The 23,867-nt window shown below is 46.2% G+C and overlaps 11 non-coding genes across 11 annotated transcripts; all 11 read right to left on the bottom strand.

Moving 5' to 3' along the window:
* Nucleotides 1-101: 101 nt before the first annotated feature.
* LOC130348440 (U2 spliceosomal RNA) lies at nucleotides 102-292 on the bottom strand. The gene has a single exon (XR_008886116.1). It is a non-coding gene; the product is annotated as a U2 spliceosomal RNA (small nuclear RNA).
* A 2,100-nt stretch (nucleotides 293-2,392) lies between these two features.
* On the bottom strand, nucleotides 2,393-2,580 carry LOC130348393 (U2 spliceosomal RNA). Its single transcript, XR_008886075.1, has one exon. It is a non-coding gene; the product is annotated as a U2 spliceosomal RNA (small nuclear RNA).
* A 2,082-nt stretch (nucleotides 2,581-4,662) lies between these two features.
* LOC130348439 (U2 spliceosomal RNA) lies at nucleotides 4,663-4,853 on the bottom strand. The gene has a single exon (XR_008886115.1). It is a non-coding gene; the product is annotated as a U2 spliceosomal RNA (small nuclear RNA).
* A 2,087-nt stretch (nucleotides 4,854-6,940) lies between these two features.
* On the bottom strand, nucleotides 6,941-7,131 carry LOC130348437 (U2 spliceosomal RNA). Its single transcript, XR_008886114.1, has one exon. It is a non-coding gene; the product is annotated as a U2 spliceosomal RNA (small nuclear RNA).
* A 2,092-nt stretch (nucleotides 7,132-9,223) lies between these two features.
* LOC130348436 (U2 spliceosomal RNA) lies at nucleotides 9,224-9,414 on the bottom strand. The gene has a single exon (XR_008886113.1). It is a non-coding gene; the product is annotated as a U2 spliceosomal RNA (small nuclear RNA).
* A 2,081-nt stretch (nucleotides 9,415-11,495) lies between these two features.
* LOC130348435 (U2 spliceosomal RNA) lies at nucleotides 11,496-11,686 on the bottom strand. Its single transcript, XR_008886112.1, has one exon. It is a non-coding gene; the product is annotated as a U2 spliceosomal RNA (small nuclear RNA).
* A 2,092-nt stretch (nucleotides 11,687-13,778) lies between these two features.
* On the bottom strand, nucleotides 13,779-13,969 carry LOC130348434 (U2 spliceosomal RNA). The gene has a single exon (XR_008886111.1). It is a non-coding gene; the product is annotated as a U2 spliceosomal RNA (small nuclear RNA).
* Nucleotides 13,970-16,058: 2,089 nt separating this feature from the next.
* Nucleotides 16,059-16,249, bottom strand: LOC130348433 (U2 spliceosomal RNA). Its single transcript, XR_008886110.1, has one exon. It is a non-coding gene; the product is annotated as a U2 spliceosomal RNA (small nuclear RNA).
* Nucleotides 16,250-18,337: 2,088 nt separating this feature from the next.
* On the bottom strand, nucleotides 18,338-18,528 carry LOC130348431 (U2 spliceosomal RNA). Its single transcript, XR_008886108.1, has one exon. It is a non-coding gene; the product is annotated as a U2 spliceosomal RNA (small nuclear RNA).
* Nucleotides 18,529-20,624: 2,096 nt separating this feature from the next.
* On the bottom strand, nucleotides 20,625-20,815 carry LOC130348430 (U2 spliceosomal RNA). The gene has a single exon (XR_008886107.1). It is a non-coding gene; the product is annotated as a U2 spliceosomal RNA (small nuclear RNA).
* A 2,085-nt stretch (nucleotides 20,816-22,900) lies between these two features.
* On the bottom strand, nucleotides 22,901-23,091 carry LOC130348429 (U2 spliceosomal RNA). Its single transcript, XR_008886106.1, has one exon. It is a non-coding gene; the product is annotated as a U2 spliceosomal RNA (small nuclear RNA).
* Nucleotides 23,092-23,867: the final 776 nt, after the last annotated feature.

Genomic DNA, 23,867 nt, shown 5'->3' with positions numbered 1-23,867 from the left:
CAGCAGCAGCAGCAGCAGCAAGGCCCACAGGGCTGGCTAGCTGGCTAGCCAGCAAGCAGGTAGCAATGAAAGTAGGAATCTTTCTTTTTAACCCTGTAAGGGGGTGGTGCACTGTACCCGAAGATACTGCCATATCGGGTCAATGCATAGGGCGACGGAAGCAAGCTTCGAAATCGGCCCCCGTTCTCAAAAATCCATTTAATATATGGTCCCCAGATAGGGGACGTATCAGATATTAAACTGATAAGAACAGATACTACACTTGATCTTAGCCAAAAGGCCGAGAAGCGATAACCGTGAAAGGGGCGGGCCCAACAAGGTCCCCTTCATGGGCACTATCACTGCTTGCTGTCAGGGAGGCTGCCAGACAATTTTCCATGCACACTCTGGGCTGGGGGGCAGTCAACCACCAGTACACACAGCAGAACCTAAACCCATACCATTATTGCTAAGCAGCAAGACAGGGGCCCATTGCACTCCCACGGGGCCTTTTTAAATGCAATCCATAACCCGGATTTGCCAGGAACCCTTCTTACTCCTCCTACTTGCATGTGACACTGGGCTTAGGAGGATCTGCATAGGAAACACACACACAAGCACACACCTACCTTTGTTGCCTGCAGATGCCTCCTTGGCTGTCCCCAAACGGTATCAAACCAACACCCACGGGAAGCTGTAAGCATAGAGGACATGCCTGCACCCCATTGGACTTACCTGTGTGGGTTAAATCCGGGTTATTTGACAACCTATGGCGGTGATGGTTCTGCTCAGGCAGAGCAGTGCTGATGCTCCTCATAAAGCTGTCGCTGCTGTGAAGGTTCTAGGTGACATCACAATCCCTATGGTTACATACACGACAAAGCTGGGTTGTTGTTGTTTACACTCTGCAAGGCCTGTGGAAGTGAGTGACATCATAGCACTGTAGTTCTGAGGGTTCTAGATGGATGCAACAATCTCCTGTTGCTTCTATGAAGGCCATAATAGACGACATCACCAAACAGCTCCATAGTCACATACACAGCAAAGGAGAGATGTTGTTTACACCTAGTGATGTCAGTGGTATTGAGTGACATCACAGCACAGTGCTAAGGCTCCTGGGCCTGGACACAGCAGCGGCTGCAATATCTCAACGGAGAATACGTTTATATATATGTGTGTGTGTGCGCGTATATATATATATATATATATATATATATATATATATATATATATTTCTCCGCCGAAATCACTTTTAAACCCATTTCCACCTTTTTTTCCCTTCTCTTCCTCTTACTTTTTTTTCACGTTTTTTTACGTTTTTCTCCTTTTCGCCTCTTTTCTGGGCGTATTATTCTTCTTTTTCTTCTTTTTTTTCGTCTAATGCATACCCCATCAGTGCAGCAATGCTTATTCAATACCGCCAGCAGATGGAGACACTGGGGGATAATTTTCTAAGGATTTATACTGATTTTTCCTGTCTGAATTTGTCGCACAGAAAGTTGCAGGCCAAATATGTGTGACATTTCTGCGACTTTAGCTTCTAGAGCATTTTTACAACATTATACATAGGTGCTGAATACATAAAAAGCGACTGTTCAGCGACAGACAAGTCGCATCGGCTGAAAGTAGGCCAGAATGTCAGTCCATGTTGGAGCAGGTTTAGATACAGTCTAAAGCATAGATCTCAAAGTCTGTGCACAGAATTTAGCAAGGGCCTCGCACCTTCTGATGCATCAGGTAGGTGCACTATAGCATAGCCTAACCCTCTGTACTTTGGTCTATATTGATGCGGGACATAGACAGCCAGCTGATGACCAATCCATTAGTGCAATGGATGGCTGGAAGCATTTGTCTTTGCCTTTGCAATACCACAGAAGCAATGCATGGTCAATGTACAGCAATGACACACCTGTGTGAACAGCCAGGAGACCCCCCCATGTTATGTTACATAGTTACATAGTTAGTACGGTCGAAAAAAGACATATGTCCATCAAGTTCAACCAGGGAATTAAGGGGTAGGGGTGTGGCGCGATATTGGGGAAGGGATGAGATTTTATATTTCTTCATAAGCATTAATCTTATTTTGTCAATTAGGAACATTCAGCACCCACCCGCTATCAAGGCAGCTGCCTATCATGTCATGCCCTACCTGCACAGGTGTGCTGGCTACTCAAATGATCCAATTAAGGAGGCCATTTAGTCAGCAGCAGCAGAAGTCCTGTGCCTGGACGCTCCAACAGCGGCCAGACACAAGCAGAAGCAGCAGAAGCAGCAGCAGCACACCACCTTTTGTTTTTTGGCTGCAGCAGCAGCAGCAGCAGCAGCAGCAGCAAGGCCCACAGGGCTGGCTAGCTGGCTAGCCAGCAAGCAGGTAGCAATGAAAGTAGGAATCTTTCTTTTTAACCCTGTAAGGGGGTGGTGCACTGTACCCGAAGATACTGCCATATCGGGTCAATGCATAGGGCGACGGAAGCAAGCTTCGAAATCGGCCCCCGTTCTCAAAAATCCATTTAATATATGGTCCCCAGATAGGGGACGTATCAGATATTAAACTGATAAGAACAGATACTACACTTGATCTTAGAAAGGCCGAGAAGCGATAACCGTGAAAGGGGCGGGCCCAACAAGGTCCCCTTCATGGGCACTATCACTGCTTGCTGTCAGGGAGGCTGCCAGACAATTTTCCATGCACACTCTGGGCTGGGGGGCAGTCAACCACCAGTACACACAGCAGAACCTAAACCCATACCATTATTGCTAAGCAGCAAGACAGGGGCCCATTGCACTCCCACGGGGCCTTTTTAAATGCAATCCATAACCCGGATTTGCCAGGAACCCTTCTTACTCCTCCTACTTGCATGTGACACTGGGCTTAGGATCTGCATAGGAAACACACACACAAGCACACACCTACCTTTGTTGCCTGCAGATGCCTCCTTGGCTGTCCCCAAACGGTATCAAACCAACACCCACGGGAAGCTGTAAGCATAGAGGACATGCCTGCACCCCATTGGACTTACCTGTGTGGGTTAAATCCGGGTTATTTGACAACCTATGGCGGTGATGGTTCTGCTCAGGCAGAGCAGTGCTGATGCTCCTCATAAAGCTGTCGCTGCTGTGAAGGTTCTAGGTGACATCACAATCCCTATGGTTACATACACGACAAAGCTGGGTTGTTGTTGTTTACACTCTGCAAGGCCTGTGGAAGTGAGTGACATCATAGCACTGTAGTTCTGAGGGTTCTAGATGGATGCAACAATCTCCTGTTGCTTCTATGAAGGCCATAATAGACGACATCACCAAACAGCTCCATAGTCACATACACAGCAAAGGAGAGATGTTGTTTACACCTAGTGATGTCAGTGGTATTGAGTGACATCACAGCACAGTGCTAAGGCTCCTGGGCCTGGACACAGCAGCGGCTGCAATATCTCAACGGAGAATACGTTTATATATATGTGTGTGTGTGCGCGTATATATATATATATATATATATATATATATATATATATATATATATATTCTCCGCCGAAATCACTTTTAAACCCATTTCCACCTTTTTTTCCCTTCTCTTCCTCTTACTTTTTTTTCACGTTTTTTTACGTTTTTCTCCTTTTCGCCTCTTTTCTGGGCGTATTATTCTTCTTTTTCTTCTTTTTTTTCGTCTAATGCATACCCCATCAGTGCAGCAATGCTTATTCAATACCGCCAGCAGATGGAGACACTGGGGGATAATTTTCTAAGGATTTATACTGATTTTTCCTGTCTGAATTTGTCGCACAGAAAGTTGCAGGCCAAATATGTGTGACATTTCTGCGACTTTAGCTTCTAGAGCATTTTTACAACATTATACATAGGTGCTGAATACATAAAACAGCGACAGACAAGTCGCATCGGCTGAAAGTAGGCCAGAATGTCAGTCCATGTTGGAGCAGGTTTAGATACAGTCTAAAGCATAGATCTCAAAGTCTGTGCACAGAATTTAGCAAGGGCCTCGCACCTTCTGATGCATCAGGTAGGTGCACTATAGCATAGCCTAACCCTCTGTACTTTGGTCTATATTGATGCGGGACATAGACAGCCAGCTGATGACCAATCCATTAGTGCAATGGATGGCTGGAAGCATTTGTCTTTGCCTTTGCAATACCACAGAAGCAATGCATGGTCAATGTACAGCAATGACACACCTGTGTGAACAGCCAGGAGACCCCCCCATGTTATGTTACATAGTTACATAGTTAGTACGGTCGAAAAAAGACATATGTCCATCAAGTTCAACCAGGGAATTAAGGGGTAGGGGTGTGGCGCGATATTGGGGAAGGGATGAGATTTTATATTTCTTCATAAGCATTAATCTTATTTTGTCAATTAGGAACATTCAGCACCCACCCGCTATCAAGGCAGCTGCCTATCATGTCATGCCCTACCTGCACAGGTGTGCTGGCTACTCAAATGATCCAATTAAGGAGGCCATTTAGTCAGCAGCAGCAGAAGTCCTGTGCCTGGACGCTCCAACAGCGGCCAGACACAAGCAGAAGCAGCAGAAGCAGCAGCAGCACCACCTTTTGTTTTTTGGCTGCAGCAGCAGCAGCAGCAGCAGCAAGGCCCACAGGGCTGGCTAGCTGGCTAGCCAGCAAGCAGGTAGCAATGAAAGTAGGAATCTTTCTTTTTAACCCTGTAAGGGGGTGGTGCACTGTACCCGAAGATACTGCCATATCGGGTCAATGCATAGGGCGACGGAAGCAAGCTTCGAAATCGGCCCCCGTTCTCAAAAATCCATTTAATATATGGTCCCCAGATAGGGGACGTATCAGATATTAAACTGATAAGAACAGATACTACACTTGATCTTAGCCAAAAGGCCGAGAAGCGATAACCGTGAAAGGGGCGGGCCCAACAAGGTCCCCTTCATGGGCACTATCACTGCTTGCTGTCAGGGAGGCTGCCAGACAATTTTCCATGCACACTCTGGGCTGGGGGGCAGTCAACCACCAGTACACACAGCAGAACCTAAACCCATACCATTATTGCTAAGCAGCAAGACAGGGGCCCATTGCACTCCCACGGGGCCTTTTTAAATGCAATCCATAACCCGGATTTGCCAGGAACCCTTCTTACTCCTCCTACTTGCATGTGACACTGGGCTTAGGATCTGCATAGGAAACACACACACAAGCACACACCTACCTTTGTTGCCTGCAGATGCCTCCTTGGCTGTCCCCAAACGGTATCAAACCAACACCCACGGGAAGCTGTAAGCATAGAGGACATGCCTGCACCCCATTGGACTTACCTGTGTGGGTTAAATCCGGGTTATTTGACAACCTATGGCGGTGATGGTTCTGCTCAGGCAGAGCAGTGCTGATGCTCCTCATAAAGCTGTCGCTGCTGTGAAGGTTCTAGGTGACATCACAATCCCTATGGTTACATACACGACAAAGCTGGGTTGTTGTTGTTTACACTCTGCAAGGCCTGTGGAAGTGAGTGACATCATAGCACTGTAGTTCTGAGGGTTCTAGATGGATGCAACAATCTCCTGTTGCTTCTATGAAGGCCATAATAGACGACATCACCAAACAGCTCCATAGTCACATACACAGCAAAGGAGAGATGTTGTTTACACCTAGTGATGTCAGTGGTATTGAGTGACATCACAGCACAGTGCTAAGGCTCCTGGGCCTGGACACAGCAGCGGCTGCAATATCTCAACGGAGAATACGTTTATATATATGTGTGTGTGTGCGCGTATATATATATATATATATATATATATATATATATATATATTTCTCCGCCGAAATCACTTTTAAACCCATTTCCACCTTTTTTTCCCTTCTCTTCCTCTTACTTTTTTTTCACGTTTTTTTACGTTTTTCTCCTTTTCGCCTCTTTTCTGGGCGTATTATTCTTCTTTTTCTTCTTTTTTTTCGTCTAATGCATACCCCATCAGTGCAGCAATGCTTATTCAATACCGCCAGCAGATGGAGACACTGGGGGATAATTTTCTAAGGATTTATACTGATTTTTCCTGTCTGAATTTGTCGCACAGAAAGTTGCAGGCCAAATATGTGTGACATTTCTGCGACTTTAGCTTCTAGAGAGCATTTTTACAACATTATACATAGGTGCTGAATACATAAAAAGCGACTGTTCAGCGACAGACAAGTCGCATCGGCTGAAAGTAGGCCAGAATGTCAGTCCATGTTGGAGCAGGTTTAGATACAGTCTAAAGCATAGATCTCAAAGTCTGTGCACAGAATTTAGCAAGGGCCTCGCACCTTCTGATGCATCAGGTAGGTGCACTATAGCATAGCCTAACCCTCTGTACTTTGGTCTATATTGATGCGGGACATAGACAGCCAGCTGATGACCAATCCATTAGTGCAATGGATGGCTGGAAGCATTTGTCTTTGCCTTTGCAATACCACAGAAGCAATGCATGGTCAATGTACAGCAATGACACACCTGTGTGAACAGCCAGGAGACCCCCCCATGTTATGTTACATAGTTACATAGTTAGTACGGTCGAAAAAAGACATATGTCCATCAAGTTCAACCAGGGAATTAAGGGGTAGGGGTGTGGCGCGATATTGGGGAAGGGATGAGATTTTATATTTCTTCATAAGCATTAATCTTATTTTGTCAATTAGGAACATTCAGCACCCACCCGCTATCAAGGCAGCTGCCTATCATGTCATGCCCTACCTGCACAGGTGTGCTGGCTACTCAAATGATCCAATTAAGGAGGCCATTTAGTCAGCAGCAGCAGAAGTCCTGTGCCTGGACGCTCCAACAGCGGCCAGACACAAGCAGAAGCAGCAGAAGCAGCAGCAGCACCACCTTTTGTTTTTTGGCTGCAGCAGCAGCAGCAGCAGCAGCAAGGCCCACAGGGCTGGCTAGCTGGCTAGCCAGCAAGCAGGTAGCAATGAAAGTAGGAATCTTTCTTTTTAACCCTGTAAGGGGGTGGTGCACTGTACCCGAAGATACTGCCATATCGGGTCAATGCATAGGGCGACGGAAGCAAGCTTCGAAATCGGCCCCCGTTCTCAAAAATCCATTTAATATATGGTCCCCAGATAGGGGACGTATCAGATATTAAACTGATAAGAACAGATACTACACTTGATCTTAGCCAAAAGGCCGAGAAGCGATAACCGTGAAAGGGGCGGGCCCAACAAGGTCCCCTTCATGGGCACTATCACTGCTTGCTGTCAGGGAGGCTGCCAGACAATTTTCCATGCACACTCTGGGCTGGGGGGCAGTCAACCACCAGTACACACAGCAGAACCTAAACCCATACCATTATTGCTAAGCAGCAAGACAGGGGCCCATTGCACTCCCACGGGGCCTTTTTAAATGCAATCCATAACCCGGATTTGCCAGGAACCCTTCTTACTCCTCCTACTTGCATGTGACACTGGGCTTAGGATCTGCATAGGAAACACACACACAAGCACACACCTACCTTTGTTGCCTGCAGATGCCTCCTTGGCTGTCCCCAAACGGTATCAAACCAACACCCACGGGAAGCTGTAAGCATAGAGGACATGCCTGCACCCCATTGGACTTACCTGTGTGGGTTAAATCCGGGTTATTTGACAACCTATGGCGGTGATGGTTCTGCTCAGGCAGAGCAGTGCTGATGCTCCTCATAAAGCTGTCGCTGCTGTGAAGGTTCTAGGTGACATCACAATCCCTATGGTTACATACACGACAAAGCTGGGTTGTTGTTGTTTACACTCTGCAAGGCCTGTGGAAGTGAGTGACATCATAGCACTGTAGTTCTGAGGGTTCTAGATGGATGCAACAATCTCCTGTTGCTTCTATGAAGGCCATAATAGACGACATCACCAAACAGCTCCATAGTCACATACACAGCAAAGGAGAGATGTTGTTTACACCTAGTGATGTCAGTGGTATTGAGTGACATCACAGCACAGTGCTAAGGCTCCTGGGCCTGGACACAGCAGCGGCTGCAATATCTCAACGGAGAATACGTTTATATATATGTGTGTGTGTGCGCGTATATATATATATATATATATATATATATATATATATATATATATTTCTCCGCCGAAATCACTTTTAAACCCATTTCCACCTTTTTTTCCCTTCTCTTCCTCTTACTTTTTTTTCACGTTTTTTTACGTTTTTCTCCTTTTCGCCTCTTTTCTGGGCGTATTATTCTTCTTTTTCTTCTTTTTTTTCGTCTAATGCATACCCCATCAGTGCAGCAATGCTTATTCAATACCGCCAGCAGATGGAGACACTGGGGGATAATTTTCTAAGGATTTATACTGATTTTTCCTGTCTGAATTTGTCGCACAGAAAGTTGCAGGCCAAATATGTGTGACATTTCTGCGACTTTAGCTTCTAGAGCATTTTTACAACATTATACATAGGTGCTGAATACATAAAAAGCGACTGTTCAGCGACAGACAAGTCGCATCGGCTTAAAGTAGGCCAGAATGTCAGTCCATGTTGGAGCAGGTTTAGATACAGTCTAAAGCATAGATCTCAAAGTCTGTGCACAGAATTTAGCAAGGGCCTCGCACCTTCTGATGCATCAGGTAGGTGCACTATAGCATAGCCTAACCCTCTGTACTTTGGTCTATATTGATGCGGGACATAGACAGCCAGCTGATGACCAATCCATTAGTGCAATGGATGGCTGGAAGCATTTGTCTTTGCCTTTGCAATACCACAGAAGCAATGCATGGTCAATGTACAGCAATGACACACCTGTGTGAACAGCCAGGAGACCCCCCCATGTTATGTTACATAGTTACATAGTTAGTACGGTCGAAAAAAGACATATGTCCATCAAGTTCAACCAGGGAATTAAGGGGTAGGGGTGTGGCGCGATATTGGGGAAGGGATGAGATTTTATATTTCTTCATAAGCATTAATCTTATTTTGTCAATTAGGAACATTCAGCACCCACCCGCTATCAAGGCAGCTGCCTATCATGTCATGCCCTACCTGCACAGGTGTGCTGGCTACTCAAATGATCCAATTAAGGAGGCCATTTAGTCAGCAGCAGCAGAAGTCCTGTGCCTGGACGCTCCAACAGCGGCCAGACACAAGCAGAAGCAGCAGAAGCAGCAGCAGCACCACCTTTTGTTTTTTGGCTGCAGCAGCAGCAGCAGCAGCAGCAGCAAGGCCCACAGGGCTGGCTAGCTGGCTAGCCAGCAAGCAGGTAGCAATGAAAGTAGGAATCTTTCTTTTTAACCCTGTAAGGGGGTGGTGCACTGTACCCGAAGATACTGCCATATCGGGTCAATGCATAGGGCGACGGAAGCAAGCTTCGAAATCGGCCCCCGTTCTCAAAAATCCATTTAATATATGGTCCCCAGATAGGGGACGTATCAGATATTAAACTGATAAGAACAGATACTACACTTGATCTTAGCCAAAAGGCCGAGAAGCGATAACCGTGAAAGGGGCGGGCCCAACAAGGTCCCCTTCATGGGCACTATCACTGCTTGCTGTCAGGGAGGCTGCCAGACAATTTTCCATGCACACTCTGGGCTGGGGGGCAGTCAACCACCAGTACACACAGCAGAACCTAAACCCATACCATTATTGCTAAGCAGCAAGACAGGGGCCCATTGCACTCCCACGGGGCCTTTTTAAATGCAATCCATAACCCGGATTTGCCAGGAACCCTTCTTACTCCTCCTACTTGCATGTGACACTGGGCTTAGGATCTGCATAGGAAACACACACACAAGCACACACCTACCTTTGTTGCCTGCAGATGCCTCCTTGGCTGTCCCCAAACGGTATCAAACCAACACCCACGGGAAGCTGTAAGCATAGAGGACATGCCTGCACCCCATTGGACTTACCTGTGTGGGTTAAATCCGGGTTATTTGACAACCTATGGCGGTGATGGTTCTGCTCAGGCAGAGCAGTGCTGATGCTCCTCATAAAGCTGTCGCTGCTGTGAAGGTTCTAGGTGACATCACAATCCCTATGGTTACATACACGACAAAGCTGGGTTGTTGTTGTTTACACTCTGCAAGGCCTGTGGAAGTGAGTGACATCATAGCACTGTAGTTCTGAGGGTTCTAGATGGATGCAACAATCTCCTGTTGCTTCTATGAAGGCCATAATAGACGACATCACCAAACAGCTCCATAGTCACATACACAGCAAAGGAGAGATGTTGTTTACACCTAGTGATGTCAGTGGTATTGAGTGACATCACAGCACAGTGCTAAGGCTCCTGGGCCTGGACACAGCAGCGGCTGCAATATCTCAACGGAGAATACGTTTATATATATGTGTGTGTGTGCGCGTATATATATATATATATATATATATATATATATATATTTCTCCGCCGAAATCACTTTTAAACCCATTTCCACCTTTTTTTCCCTTCTCTTCCTCTTACTTTTTTTTCACGTTTTTTTACGTTTTTCTCCTTTTCGCCTCTTTTCTGGGCGTATTATTCTTCTTTTTCTTCTTTTTTTTCGTCTAATGCATACCCCATCAGTGCAGCAATGCTTATTCAATACCGCCAGCAGATGGAGACACTGGGGGATAATTTTCTAAGGATTTATACTGATTTTTCCTGTCTGAATTTGTCGCACAGAAAGTTGCAGGCCAAATATGTGTGACATTTCTGCGACTTTAGCTTCTAGAGCATTTTTACAACATTATACATAGGTGCTGAATACATAAAAAGCGACTGTTCAGCGACAGACAAGTCGCATCGGCTGAAAGTAGGCCAGAATGTCAGTCCATGTTGGAGCAGGTTTAGATACAGTCTAAAGCATAGATCTCAAAGTCTGTGCACAGAATTTAGCAAGGGCCTCGCACCTTCTGATGCATCAGGTAGGTGCACTATAGCATAGCCTAACCCTCTGTACTTTGGTCTATATTGATGCGGGACATAGACAGCCAGCTGATGACCAATCCATTAGTGCAATGGATGGCTGGAAGCATTTGTCTTTGCCTTTGCAATACCACAGAAGCAATGCATGGTCAATGTACAGCAATGACACACCTGTGTGAACAGCCAGGAGACCCCCCCATGTTATGTTACATAGTTACATAGTTAGTACGGTCGAAAAAAGACATATGTCCATCAAGTTCAACCAGGGAATTAAGGGGTAGGGGTGTGGCGCGATATTGGGGAAGGGATGAGATTTTATATTTCTTCATAAGCATTAATCTTATTTTGTCAATTAGGAACATTCAGCACCCACCCGCTATCAAGGCAGCTGCCTATCATGTCATGCCCTACCTGCACAGGTGTGCTGGCTACTCAAATGATCCAATTAAGGAGGCCATTTAGTCAGCAGCAGCAGAAGTCCTGTGCCTGGACGCTCCAACAGCGGCCAGACACAAGCAGAAGCAGCAGAAGCAGCAGCAGCACCACCTTTTGTTTTTTGGCTGCAGCAGCAGCAGCAGCAGCAGCAAGGCCCACAGGGCTGGCTAGCTGGCTAGCCAGCAAGCAGGTAGCAATGAAAGTAGGAATCTTTCTTTTTAACCCTGTAAGGGGGTGGTGCACTGTACCCGAAGATACTGCCATATCGGGTCAATGCATAGGGCGACGGAAGCAAGCTTCGAAATCGGCCCCCGTTCTCAAAAATCCATTTAATATATGGTCCCCAGATAGGGGACGTATCAGATATTAAACTGATAAGAACAGATACTACACTTGATCTTAGCCAAAAGGCCGAGAAGCGATAACCGTGAAAGGGGCGGGCCCAACAAGGTCCCCTTCATGGGCACTATCACTGCTTGCTGTCAGGGAGGCTGCCAGACAATTTTCCATGCACACTCTGGGCTGGGGGGCAGTCAACCACCAGTACACACAGCAGAACCTAAACCCATACCATTATTGCTAAGCAGCAAGACAGGGGCCCATTGCACTCCCACGGGGCCTTTTTAAATGCAATCCATAACCCGGATTTGCCAGGAACCCTTCTTACTCCTCCTACTTGCATGTGACACTGGGCTTAGGATCTGCATAGGAAACACACACACAAGCACACACCTACCTTTGTTGCCTGCAGATGCCTCCTTGGCTGTCCCCAAACGGTATCAAACCAACACCCACGGGAAGCTGTAAGCATAGAGGACATGCCTGCACCCCATTGGACTTACCTGTGTGGGTTAAATCCGGGTTATTTGACAACCTATGGCGGTGATGGTTCTGCTCAGGCAGAGCAGTGCTGATGCTCCTCATAAAGCTGTCGCTGCTGTGAAGGTTCTAGGTGACATCACAATCCCTATGGTTACATACACGACAAAGCTGGGTTGTTGTTGTTTACACTCTGCAAGGCCTGTGGAAGTGAGTGACATCATAGCACTGTAGTTCTGAGGGTTCTAGATGGATGCAACAATCTCCTGTTGCTTCTATGAAGGCCATAATAGACGACATCACCAAACAGCTCCATAGTCACATACACAGCAAAGGAGAGATGTTGTTTACACCTAGTGATGTCAGTGGTATTGAGTGACATCACAGCACAGTGCTAAGGCTCCTGGGCCTGGACACAGCAGCGGCTGCAATATCTCAACGGAGAATACGTTTATATATATGTGTGTGTGTGCGCGTATATATATATATATATATATATATATATATATATATATATATATATATTTCTCCGCCGAAATCACTTTTAAACCCATTTCCACCTTTTTTTCCCTTCTCTTCCTCTTACTTTTTTTCACGTTTTTTTACGTTTTTCTCCTTTTCGCCTCTTTTCTGGGCGTATTATTCTTCTTTTTCTTCTTTTTTTTCGTCTAATGCATACCCCATCAGTGCAGCAATGCTTATTCAATACCGCCAGCAGATGGAGACACTGGGGGATAATTTTCTAAGGATTTATACTGATTTTTCCTGTCTGAATTTGTCGCACAGAAAGTTGCAGGCCAAATATGTGTGACATTTCTGCGACTTTAGCTTCTAGAGCATTTTTACAACATTATACATAGGTGCTGAATACATAAAAAGCGACTGTTCAGCGACAGACAAGTCGCATCGGCTTAAAGTAGGCCAGAATGTCAGTCCATGTTGGAGCAGGTTTAGATACAGTCTAAAGCATAGATCTCAAAGTCTGTGCACAGAATTTAGCAAGGGCCTCGCACCTTCTGATGCATCAGGTAGGTGCACTATAGCATAGCCTAACCCTCTGTACTTTGGTCTATATTGATGCGGGACATAGACAGCCAGCTGATGACCAATCCATTAGTGCAATGGATGGCTGGAAGCATTTGTCTTTGCCTTTGCAATACCACAGAAGCAATGCATGGTCAATGTACAGCAATGACACACCTGTGTGAACAGCCAGGAGACCCCCCCATGTTATGTTACATAGTTACATAGTTAGTACGGTCGAAAAAAGACATATGTCCATCAAGTTCAACCAGGGAATTAAGGGGTAGGGGTGTGGCGCGATATTGGGGAAGGGATGAGATTTTATATTTCTTCATAAGCATTAATCTTATTTTGTCAATTAGGAACATTCAGCACCCACCCGCTATCAAGGCAGCTGCCTATCATGTCATGCCCTACCTGCACAGGTGTGCTGGCTACTCAAATGATCCAATTAAGGAGGCCATTTAGTCAGCAGCAGCAGAAGTCCTGTGCCTGGACGCTCCAACAGCGGCCAGACACAAGCAGAAGCAGCAGAAGCAGCAGCAGCACCACCTTTTGTTTTTTGGCTGCAGCAGCAGCAGCAGCAGCAGCAAGGCCCACAGGGCTGGCTAGCTGGCTAGCCAGCAAGCAGGTAGCAATGAAAGTAGGAATCTTTCTTTTTAACCCTGTAAGGGGGTGGTGCACTGTACCCGAAGATACTGCCATATCGGGTCAATGCATAGGGCGACGGAAGCAAGCTTCGAAATCGGCCCCCGTTCTCAAAAATCCATTTAATATATGGTCCCCAGATAGGGGACGTATCAGATATTAAACTGATAAGAACAGATACTACACTTGATCTTAGCCAAAAGGCCGAGAAGCGATAACCGTGAAAGGGGCGGGCCCAACAAGGTCCCCTTCATGGGCACTATCACTGCTTGCTGTCAGGGAGGCTGCCAGACAATTTTCCATGCACACTCTGGGCTGGGGGGCAGTCAACCACCAGTACACACAGCAGAACCTAAACCCATACCATTATTGCTAAGCAGCAAGACAGGGGCCCATTGCACTCCCACGGGGCCTTTTTAAATGCAATCCATAACCCGGATTTGCCAGGAACCCTTCTTACTCCTCCTACTTGCATGTGACACTGGGCTTAGGATCTGCATAGGAAACACACACACAAGCACACACCTACCTTTGTTGCCTGCAGATGCCTCCTTGGCTGTCCCCAAACGGTATCAAACCAACACCCACGGGAAGCTGTAAGCATAGAGGACATGCCTGCACCCCATTGGACTTACCTGTGTGGGTTAAATCCGGGTTATTTGACAACCTATGGCGGTGATGGTTCTGCTCAGGCAGAGCAGTGCTGATGCTCCTCATAAAGCTGTCGCTGCTGTGAAGGTTCTAGGTGACATCACAATCCCTATGGTTACATACACGACAAAGCTGGGTTGTTGTTGTTTACACTCTGCAAGGCCTGTGGAAGTGAGTGACATCATAGCACTGTAGTTCTGAGGGTTCTAGATGGATGCAACAATCTCCTGTTGCTTCTATGAAGGCCATAATAGACGACATCACCAAACAGCTCCATAGTCACATACACAGCAAAGGAGAGATGTTGTTTACACCTAGTGATGTCAGTGGTATTGAGTGACATCACAGCACAGTGCTAAGGCTCCTGGGCCTGGACACAGCAGCGGCTGCAATATCTCAACGGAGAATACGTTTATATATATGTGTGTGTGTGCGCGTATATATATATATATATATATATATATATATATATATATATATATTTCTCCGCCGAAATCACTTTTAAACCCATTTCCACCTTTTTTTCCCTTCTCTTCCTCTTACTTTTTTTTCACGTTTTTTTACGTTTTTCTCCTTTTCGCCTCTTTTCTGGGCGTATTATTCTTCTTTTTCTTCTTTTTTTTCGTCTAATGCATACCCCATCAGTGCAGCAATGCTTATTCAATACCGCCAGCAGATGGAGACACTGGGGGATAATTTTCTAAGGATTTATACTGATTTTTCCTGTCTGAATTTGTCGCACAGAAAGTTGCAGGCCAAATATGTGTGACATTTCTGCGACTTTAGCTTCTAGAGCATTTTTACAACATTATACATAGGTGCTGAATACATAAAAAGCGACTGTTCAGCGACAGACAAGTCGCATCGGCTGAAAGTAGGCCAGAATGTCAGTCCATGTTGGAGCAGGTTTAGATACAGTCTAAAGCATAGATCTCAAAGTCTGTGCACAGAATTTAGCAAGGGCCTCGCACCTTCTGATGCATCAGGTAGGTGCACTATAGCATAGCCTAACCCTCTGTACTTTGGTCTATATTGATGCGGGACATAGACAGCCAGCTGATGACCAATCCATTAGTGCAATGGATGGCTGGAAGCATTTGTCTTTGCCTTTGCAATACCACAGAAGCAATGCATGGTCAATGTACAGCAATGACACACCTGTGTGAACAGCCAGGAGACCCCCCCATGTTATGTTACATAGTTACATAGTTAGTACGGTCGAAAAAAGACATATGTCCATCAAGTTCAACCAGGGAATTAAGGGGTAGGGGTGTGGCGCGATATTGGGGAAGGGATGAGATTTTATATTTCTTCATAAGCATTAATCTTATTTTGTCAATTAGGAACATTCAGCACCCACCCGCTATCAAGGCAGCTGCCTATCATGGCATGCCCTACCTGCACAGGTGTGCTGGCTACTCAAATGATCCAATTAAGGAGGCCATTTAGTCAGCAGCAGCAGAAGTCCTGTGCCTGGACGCTCCAACAGCGGCCAGACACAAGCAGAAGCAGCAGAAGCAGCAGCAGCACCACCTTTTGTTTTTTGGCTGCAGCAGCAGCAGCAGCAGCAGCAAGGCCCACAGGGCTGGCTAGCTGGCTAGCCAGCAAGCAGGTAGCAATGAAAGTAGGAATCTTTCTTTTTAACCCTGTAAGGGGGTGGTGCACTGTACCCGAAGATACTGCCATATCGGGTCAATGCATAGGGCGACGGAAGCAAGCTTCGAAATCGGCCCCCGTTCTCAAAAATCCATTTAATATATGGTCCCCAGATAGGGGACGTATCAGATATTAAACTGATAAGAACAGATACTACACTTGATCTTAGCCAAAAGGCCGAGAAGCGATAACCGTGAAAGGGGCGGGCCCAACAAGGTCCCCTTCATGGGCACTATCACTGCTTGCTGTCAGGGAGGCTGCCAGACAATTTTCCATGCACACTCTGGGCTGGGGGGCAGTCAACCACCAGTACACACAGCAGAACCTAAACCCATACCATTATTGCTAAGCAGCAAGACAGGGGCCCATTGCACTCCCACGGGGCCTTTTTAAATGCAATCCATAACCCGGATTTGCCAGGAACCCTTCTTACTCCTCCTACTTGCATGTGACACTGGGCTTAGGATCTGCATAGGAAACACACACACAAGCACACACCTACCTTTGTTGCCTGCAGATGCCTCCTTGGCTGTCCCCAAACGGTATCAAACCAACACCCACGGGAAGCTGTAAGCATAGAGGACATGCCTGCACCCCATTGGACTTACCTGTGTGGGTTAAATCCGGGTTATTTGACAACCTATGGCGGTGATGGTTCTGCTCAGGCAGAGCAGTGCTGATGCTCCTCATAAAGCTGTCGCTGCTGTGAAGGTTCTAGGTGACATCACAATCCCTATGGTTACATACACGACAAAGCTGGGTTGTTGTTGTTTACACTCTGCAAGGCCTGTGGAAGTGAGTGACATCATAGCACTGTAGTTCTGAGGGTTCTAGATGGATGCAACAATCTCCTGTTGCTTCTATGAAGGCCATAATAGACGACATCACCAAACAGCTCCATAGTCACATACACAGCAAAGGAGAGATGTTGTTTACACCTAGTGATGTCAGTGGTATTGAGTGACATCACAGCACAGTGCTAAGGCTCCTGGGCCTGGACACAGCAGCGGCTGCAATATCTCAACGGAGAATACGTTTATATATATGTGTGTGTGTGCGCGTATATATATATATATATATATATATATATATATATATATATATATTCTCCGCCGAAATCACTTTTAAACCCATTTCCACCTTTTTTTCCCTTCTCTTCCTCTTACTTTTTTTTCACGTTTTTTTACGTTTTTCTCCTTTTCGCCTCTTTTCTGGGCGTATTATTCTTCTTTTTCTTCTTTTTTTTCGTCTAATGCATACCCCATCAGTGCAGCAATGCTTATTCAATACCGCCAGCAGATGGAGACACTGGGGGATAATTTTCTAAGGATTTATACTGATTTTTCCTGTCTGAATTTGTCGCACAGAAAGTTGCAGGCCAAATATGTGTGACATTTCTGCGACTTTAGCTTCTAGAGCATTTTTACAACATTATACATAGGTGCTGAATACATAAAAAGCGACTGTTCAGCGACAGACAAGTCGCATCGGCTGAAAGTAGGCCAGAATGTCAGTCCATGTTGGAGCAGGTTTAGATACAGTCTAAAGCATAGATCTCAAAGTCTGTGCACAGAATTTAGCAAGGGCCTCGCACCTTCTGATGCATCAGGTAGGTGCACTATAGCATAGCCTAACCCTCTGTACTTTGGTCTATATTGATGCGGGACATAGACAGCCAGCTGATGACCAATCCATTAGTGCAATGGATGGCTGGAAGCATTTGTCTTTGCCTTTGCAATACCACAGAAGCAATGCATGGTCAATGTACAGCAATGACACACCTGTGTGAACAGCCAGGAGACCCCCCCATGTTATGTTACATAGTTACATAGTTAGTACGGTCGAAAAAAGACATATGTCCATCAAGTTCAACCAGGGAATTAAGGGGTAGGGGTGTGGCGCGATATTGGGGAAGGGATGAGATTTTATATTTCTTCATAAGCATTAATCTTATTTTGTCAATTAGGAACATTCAGCACCCACCCGCTATCAAGGCAGCTGCCTATCATGTCATGCCCTACCTGCACAGGTGTGCTGGCTACTCAAATGATCCAATTAAGGAGGCCATTTAGTCAGCAGCAGCAGAAGTCCTGTGCCTGGACGCTCCAACAGCGGCCAGACACAAGCAGAAGCAGCAGAAGCAGCAGCAGCACCACCTTTTGTTTTTTGGCTGCAGCAGCAGCAGCAGCAGCAGCAAGGCCCACAGGGCTGGCTAGCTGGCTAGCCAGCAAGCAGGTAGCAATGAAAGTAGGAATCTTTCTTTTTAACCCTGTAAGGGGGTGGTGCACTGTACCCGAAGATACTGCCATATCGGGTCAATGCATAGGGCGACGGAAGCAAGCTTCGAAATCGGCCCCCGTTCTCAAAAATCCATTTAATATATGGTCCCCAGATAGGGGACGTATCAGATATTAAACTGATAAGAACAGATACTACACTTGATCTTAGCCAAAAGGCCGAGAAGCGATAACCGTGAAAGGGGCGGGCCCAACAAGGTCCCCTTCATGGGCACTATCACTGCTTGCTGTCAGGGAGGCTGCCAGACAATTTTCCATGCACACTCTGGGCTGGGGGGCAGTCAACCACCAGTACACACAGCAGAACCTAAACCCATACCATTATTGCTAAGCAGCAAGACAGGGGCCCATTGCACTCCCACGGGGCCTTTTTAAATGCAATCCATAACCCGGATTTGCCAGGAACCCTTCTTACTCCTCCTACTTGCATGTGACACTGGGCTTAGGATCTGCATAGGAAACACACACACAAGCACACACCTACCTTTGTTGCCTGCAGATGCCTCCTTGGCTGTCCCCAAACGGTATCAAACCAACACCCACGGGAAGCTGTAAGCATAGAGGACATGCCTGCACCCCATTGGACTTACCTGTGTGGGTTAAATCCGGGTTATTTGACAACCTATGGCGGTGATGGTTCTGCTCAGGCAGAGCAGTGCTGATGCTCCTCATAAAGCTGTCGCTGCTGTGAAGGTTCTAGGTGACATCACAATCCCTATGGTTACATACACGACAAAGCTGGGTTGTTGTTGTTTACACTCTGCAAGGCCTGTGGAAGTGAGTGACATCATAGCACTGTAGTTCTGAGGGTTCTAGATGGATGCAACAATCTCCTGTTGCTTCTATGAAGGCCATAATAGACGACATCACCAAACAGCTCCATAGTCACATACACAGCAAAGGAGAGATGTTGTTTACACCTAGTGATGTCAGTGGTATTGAGTGACATCACAGCACAGTGCTAAGGCTCCTGGGCCTGGACACAGCAGCGGCTGCAATATCTCAACGGAGAATACGTTTATATATATGTGTGTGTGTGCGCGTATATATATATATATATATATATATATATATATATATATATATATATATTTCTCCGCCGAAATCACTTTTAAACCCATTTCCACCTTTTTTTCCCTTCTCTTCCTCTTACTTTTTTTTCACGTTTTTTTACGTTTTTCTCCTTTTCGCCTCTTTTCTGGGCGTATTATTCTTCTTTTTCTTCTTTTTTTTCGTCTAATGCATACCCCATCAGTGCAGCAATGCTTATTCAATACCGCCAGCAGATGGAGACACTGGGGGATAATTTTCTAAGGATTTATACTGATTTTTCCTGTCTGAATTTGTCGCACAGAAAGTTGCAGGCCAAATATGTGTGACATTTCTGCGACTTTAGCTTCTAGAGCATTTTTACAACATTATACATAGGTGCTGAATACATAAAAAGCGACTGTTCAGCGACAGACAAGTCGCATCGGCTGAAAGTAGGCCAGAATGTCAGTCCATGTTGGAGCAGGTTTAGATACAGTCTAAAGCATAGATCTCAAAGTCTGTGCACAGAATTTAGCAAGGGCCTCGCACCTTCTGATGCATCAGGTAGGTGCACTATAGCATAGCCTAACCCTCTGTACTTTGGTCTATATTGATGCGGGACATAGACAGCCAGCTGATGACCAATCCATTAGTGCAATGGATGGCTGGAAGCATTTGTCTTTGCCTTTGCAATACCACAGAAGCAATGCATGGTCAATGTACAGCAATGACACACCTGTGTGAACAGCCAGGAGACCCCCCCATGTTATGTTACATAGTTACATAGTTAGTACGGTCGAAAAAAGACATATGTCCATCAAGTTCAACCAGGGAATTAAGGGGTAGGGGTGTGGCGCGATATTGGGGAAGGGATGAGATTTTATATTTCTTCATAAGCATTAATCTTATTTTGTCAATTAGGAACATTCAGCACCCACCCGCTATCAAGGCAGCTGCCTATCATGTCATGCCCTACCTGCACAGGTGTGCTGGCTACTCAAATGATCCAATTAAGGAGGCCATTTAGTCAGCAGCAGCAGAAGTCCTGTGCCTGGACGCTCCAACAGCGGCCAGACACAAGCAGAAGCAGCAGAAGCAGCAGCAGCACCACCTTTTGTTTTTTGGCTGCAGCAGCAGCAGCAGCAGCAGCAGCAAGGCCCACAGGGCTGGCTAGCTGGCTAGCCAGCAAGCAGGTAGCAATGAAAGTAGGAATCTTTCTTTTTAACCCTGTAAGGGGGTGGTGCACTGTACCCGAAGATACTGCCATATCGGGTCAATGCATAGGGCGACGGAAGCAAGCTTCGAAATCGGCCCCCGTTCTCAAAAATCCATTTAATATATGGTCCCCAGATAGGGGACGTATCAGATATTAAACTGATAAGAACAGATACTACACTTGATCTTAGCCAAAAGGCCGAGAAGCGATAACCGTGAAAGGGGCGGGCCCAACAAGGTCCCCTTCATGGGCACTATCACTGCTTGCTGTCAGGGAGGCTGCCAGACAATTTTCCATGCACACTCTGGGCTGGGGGGCAGTCAACCACCAGTACACACAGCAGAACCTAAACCCATACCATTATTGCTAAGCAGCAAGACAGGGGCCCATTGCACTCCCACGGGGCCTTTTTAAATGCAATCCATAACCCGGATTTGCCAGGAACCCTTCTTACTCCTCCTACTTGCATGTGACACTGGGCTTAGGATCTGCATAGGAAACACACACACAAGCACACACCTACCTTTGTTGCCTGCAGATGCCTCCTTGGCTGTCCCCAAACGGTATCAAACCAACACCCACGGGAAGCTGTAAGCATAGAGGACATGCCTGCACCCCATTGGACTTACCTGTGTGGGTTAAATCCGGGTTATTTGACAACCTATGGCGGTGATGGTTCTGCTCAGGCAGAGCAGTGCTGATGCTCCTCATAAAGCTGTCGCTGCTGTGAAGGTTCTAGGTGACATCACAATCCCTATGGTTACATACACGACAAAGCTGGGTTGTTGTTGTTTACACTCTGCAAGGCCTGTGGAAGTGAGTGACATCATAGCACTGTAGTTCTGAGGGTTCTAGATGGATGCAACAATCTCCTGTTGCTTCTATGAAGGCCATAATAGACGACATCACCAAACAGCTCCATAGTCACACACACAGCAAAGGAGAGATGTTGTTTACACCTAGTGATGTCAGTGGTATTGAGTGACATCACAGCACAGTGCTAAGGCTCCTGGGCCTGGACACAGCAGCGGCTGCAATATCTCAACGGAGAATACGTTTATATATATGTGTGTGTGTGCGCGTATATATATATATATATATATATATATATATATATATATATATATATTTCTCCGCCGAAATCACTTTTAAACCCATTTCCACCTTTTTTTCCCTTCTCTTCCTCTTACTTTTTTTTCACGTTTTTTTACGTTTTTCTCCTTTTCGCCTCTTTTCTGGGCGTATTATTCTTCTTTTTCTTCTTTTTTTTCGTCTAATGCATACCCCATCAGTGCAGCAATGCTTATTCAATACCGCCAGCAGATGGAGACACTGGGGGATAATTTTCTAAGGATTTATACTGATTTTTCCTGTCTGAATTTGTCGCACAGAAAGTTGCAGGCCAAATATGTGTGACATTTCTGCGACTTTAGCTTCTAGAGCATTTTTACAACATTATACATAGGTGCTGAATACATAAAAAGCGACTGTTCAGCGACAGACAAGTCGCATCGGCTGAAAGTAGGCCAGAATGTCAGTCCATGTTGGAGCAGGTTTAGATACAGTCTAAAGCATAGATCTCAAAGTCTGTGCACAGAATTTAGCAAGGGCCTCGCACCTTCTGATGCATCAGGTAGGTGCACTATAGCATAGCCTAACCCTCTGTACTTTGGTCTATATTGATGCGGGACATAGACAGCCAGCTGATGACCAATCCATTAGTGCAATGGATGGCTGGAAGCATTTGTCTTTGCCTTTGCAATACCACAGAAGCAATGCATGGTCAATGTACAGCAATGACACACCTGTGTGAACAGCCAGGAGACCCCCCCATGTTATGTTACATAGTTACATAGTTAGTACGGTCGAAAAAAGACATATGTCCATCAAGTTCAACCAGGGAATTAAGGGGTAGGGGTGTGGCGCGATATTGGGGAAGGGATGAGATTTTATATTTCTTCATAAGCATTAATCTTATTTTGTCAATTAGGAACATTCAGCACCCACCCGCTATCAAGGCAGCTGCCTATCATGTCATGCCCTACCTGCACAGGTGTGCTGGCTACTCAAATGATCCAATTAAGGAGGCCATTTAGTCAGCAGCAGCAGAAGTCCTGTGCCTGGACGCTCCAACAGCGGCCAGACACAAGCAGAAGCAGCAGAAGCAGCAGCAGCACCACCTTTTGTTTTTTGGCTGCAGCAGCAGCAGCAGCAAGGCCCACAGGGCTGGCTAGCTGGCTAGCCAGCAAGCAGGTAGCAATGAAAGTAGGAATCTTTCTTTTTAACCCTGTAAGGGGGTGGTGCACTGTACCCGAAGATACTGCCATATCGGGTCAATGCATAGGGCGACGGAAGCAAGCTTCGAAATCGGCCCCCGTTCTCAAAAATCCATTTAATATATGGTCCCCAGATAGGGGACGTATCAGATATTAAACTGATAAGAACAGATACTACACTTGATCTTAGCCAAAAGGCCGAGAAGCGATAACCGTGAAAGGGGCGGGCCCAACAAGGTCCCCTTCATGGGCACTATCACTGCTTGCTGTCAGGGAGGCTGCCAGACAATTTTCCATGCACACTCTGGGCTGGGGGGCAGTCAACCACCAGTACACACAGCAGAACCTAAACCCATACCATTATTGCTAAGCAGCAAGACAGGGGCCCATTGCACTCCCACGGGGCCTTTTTAAATGCAATCCATAACCCGGATTTGCCAGGAACCCTTCTTACTCCTCCTACTTGCATGTGACACTGGGCTTAGGATCTGCATAGGAAACACACACACAAGCACACACCTACCTTTGTTGCCTGCAGATGCCTCCTTGGCTGTCCCCAAACGGTATCAAACCAACACCCACGGGAAGCTGTAAGCATAGAGGACATGCCTGCACCCCATTGGACTTACCTGTGTGGGTTAAATCCGGGTTATTTGACAACCTATGGCGGTGATGGTTCTGCTCAGGCAGAGCAGTGCTGATGCTCCTCATAAAGCTGTCGCTGCTGTGAAGGTTCTAGGTGACATCACAATCCCTATGGTTACATACACGACAAAGCTGGGTTGTTGTTGTTTACACTCTGCAAGGCCTGTGGAAGTGAGTGACATCATAGCACTGTAGTTCTGAGGGTTCTAGATGGATGCAACAATCTCCTGTTGCTTCTATGAAGGCCATAATAGACGACATCACCAAACAGCTCCATAGTCACATACACAGCAAAGGAGAGATGTTGTTTACACCTAGTGATGTCAGTGGTATTGAGTGAC

The sequence above is a fragment of the Hyla sarda genome, unplaced genomic scaffold, assembly GCF_029499605.1.
Source record: "Hyla sarda isolate aHylSar1 unplaced genomic scaffold, aHylSar1.hap1 scaffold_882, whole genome shotgun sequence".
Lineage (NCBI taxonomy): Eukaryota > Metazoa > Chordata > Amphibia > Anura > Hylidae > Hyla > Hyla sarda.
The sequence above is the reverse complement of the archived record's forward strand: the minus strand, read 5'-3'. Positions and strand labels throughout refer to the sequence as shown.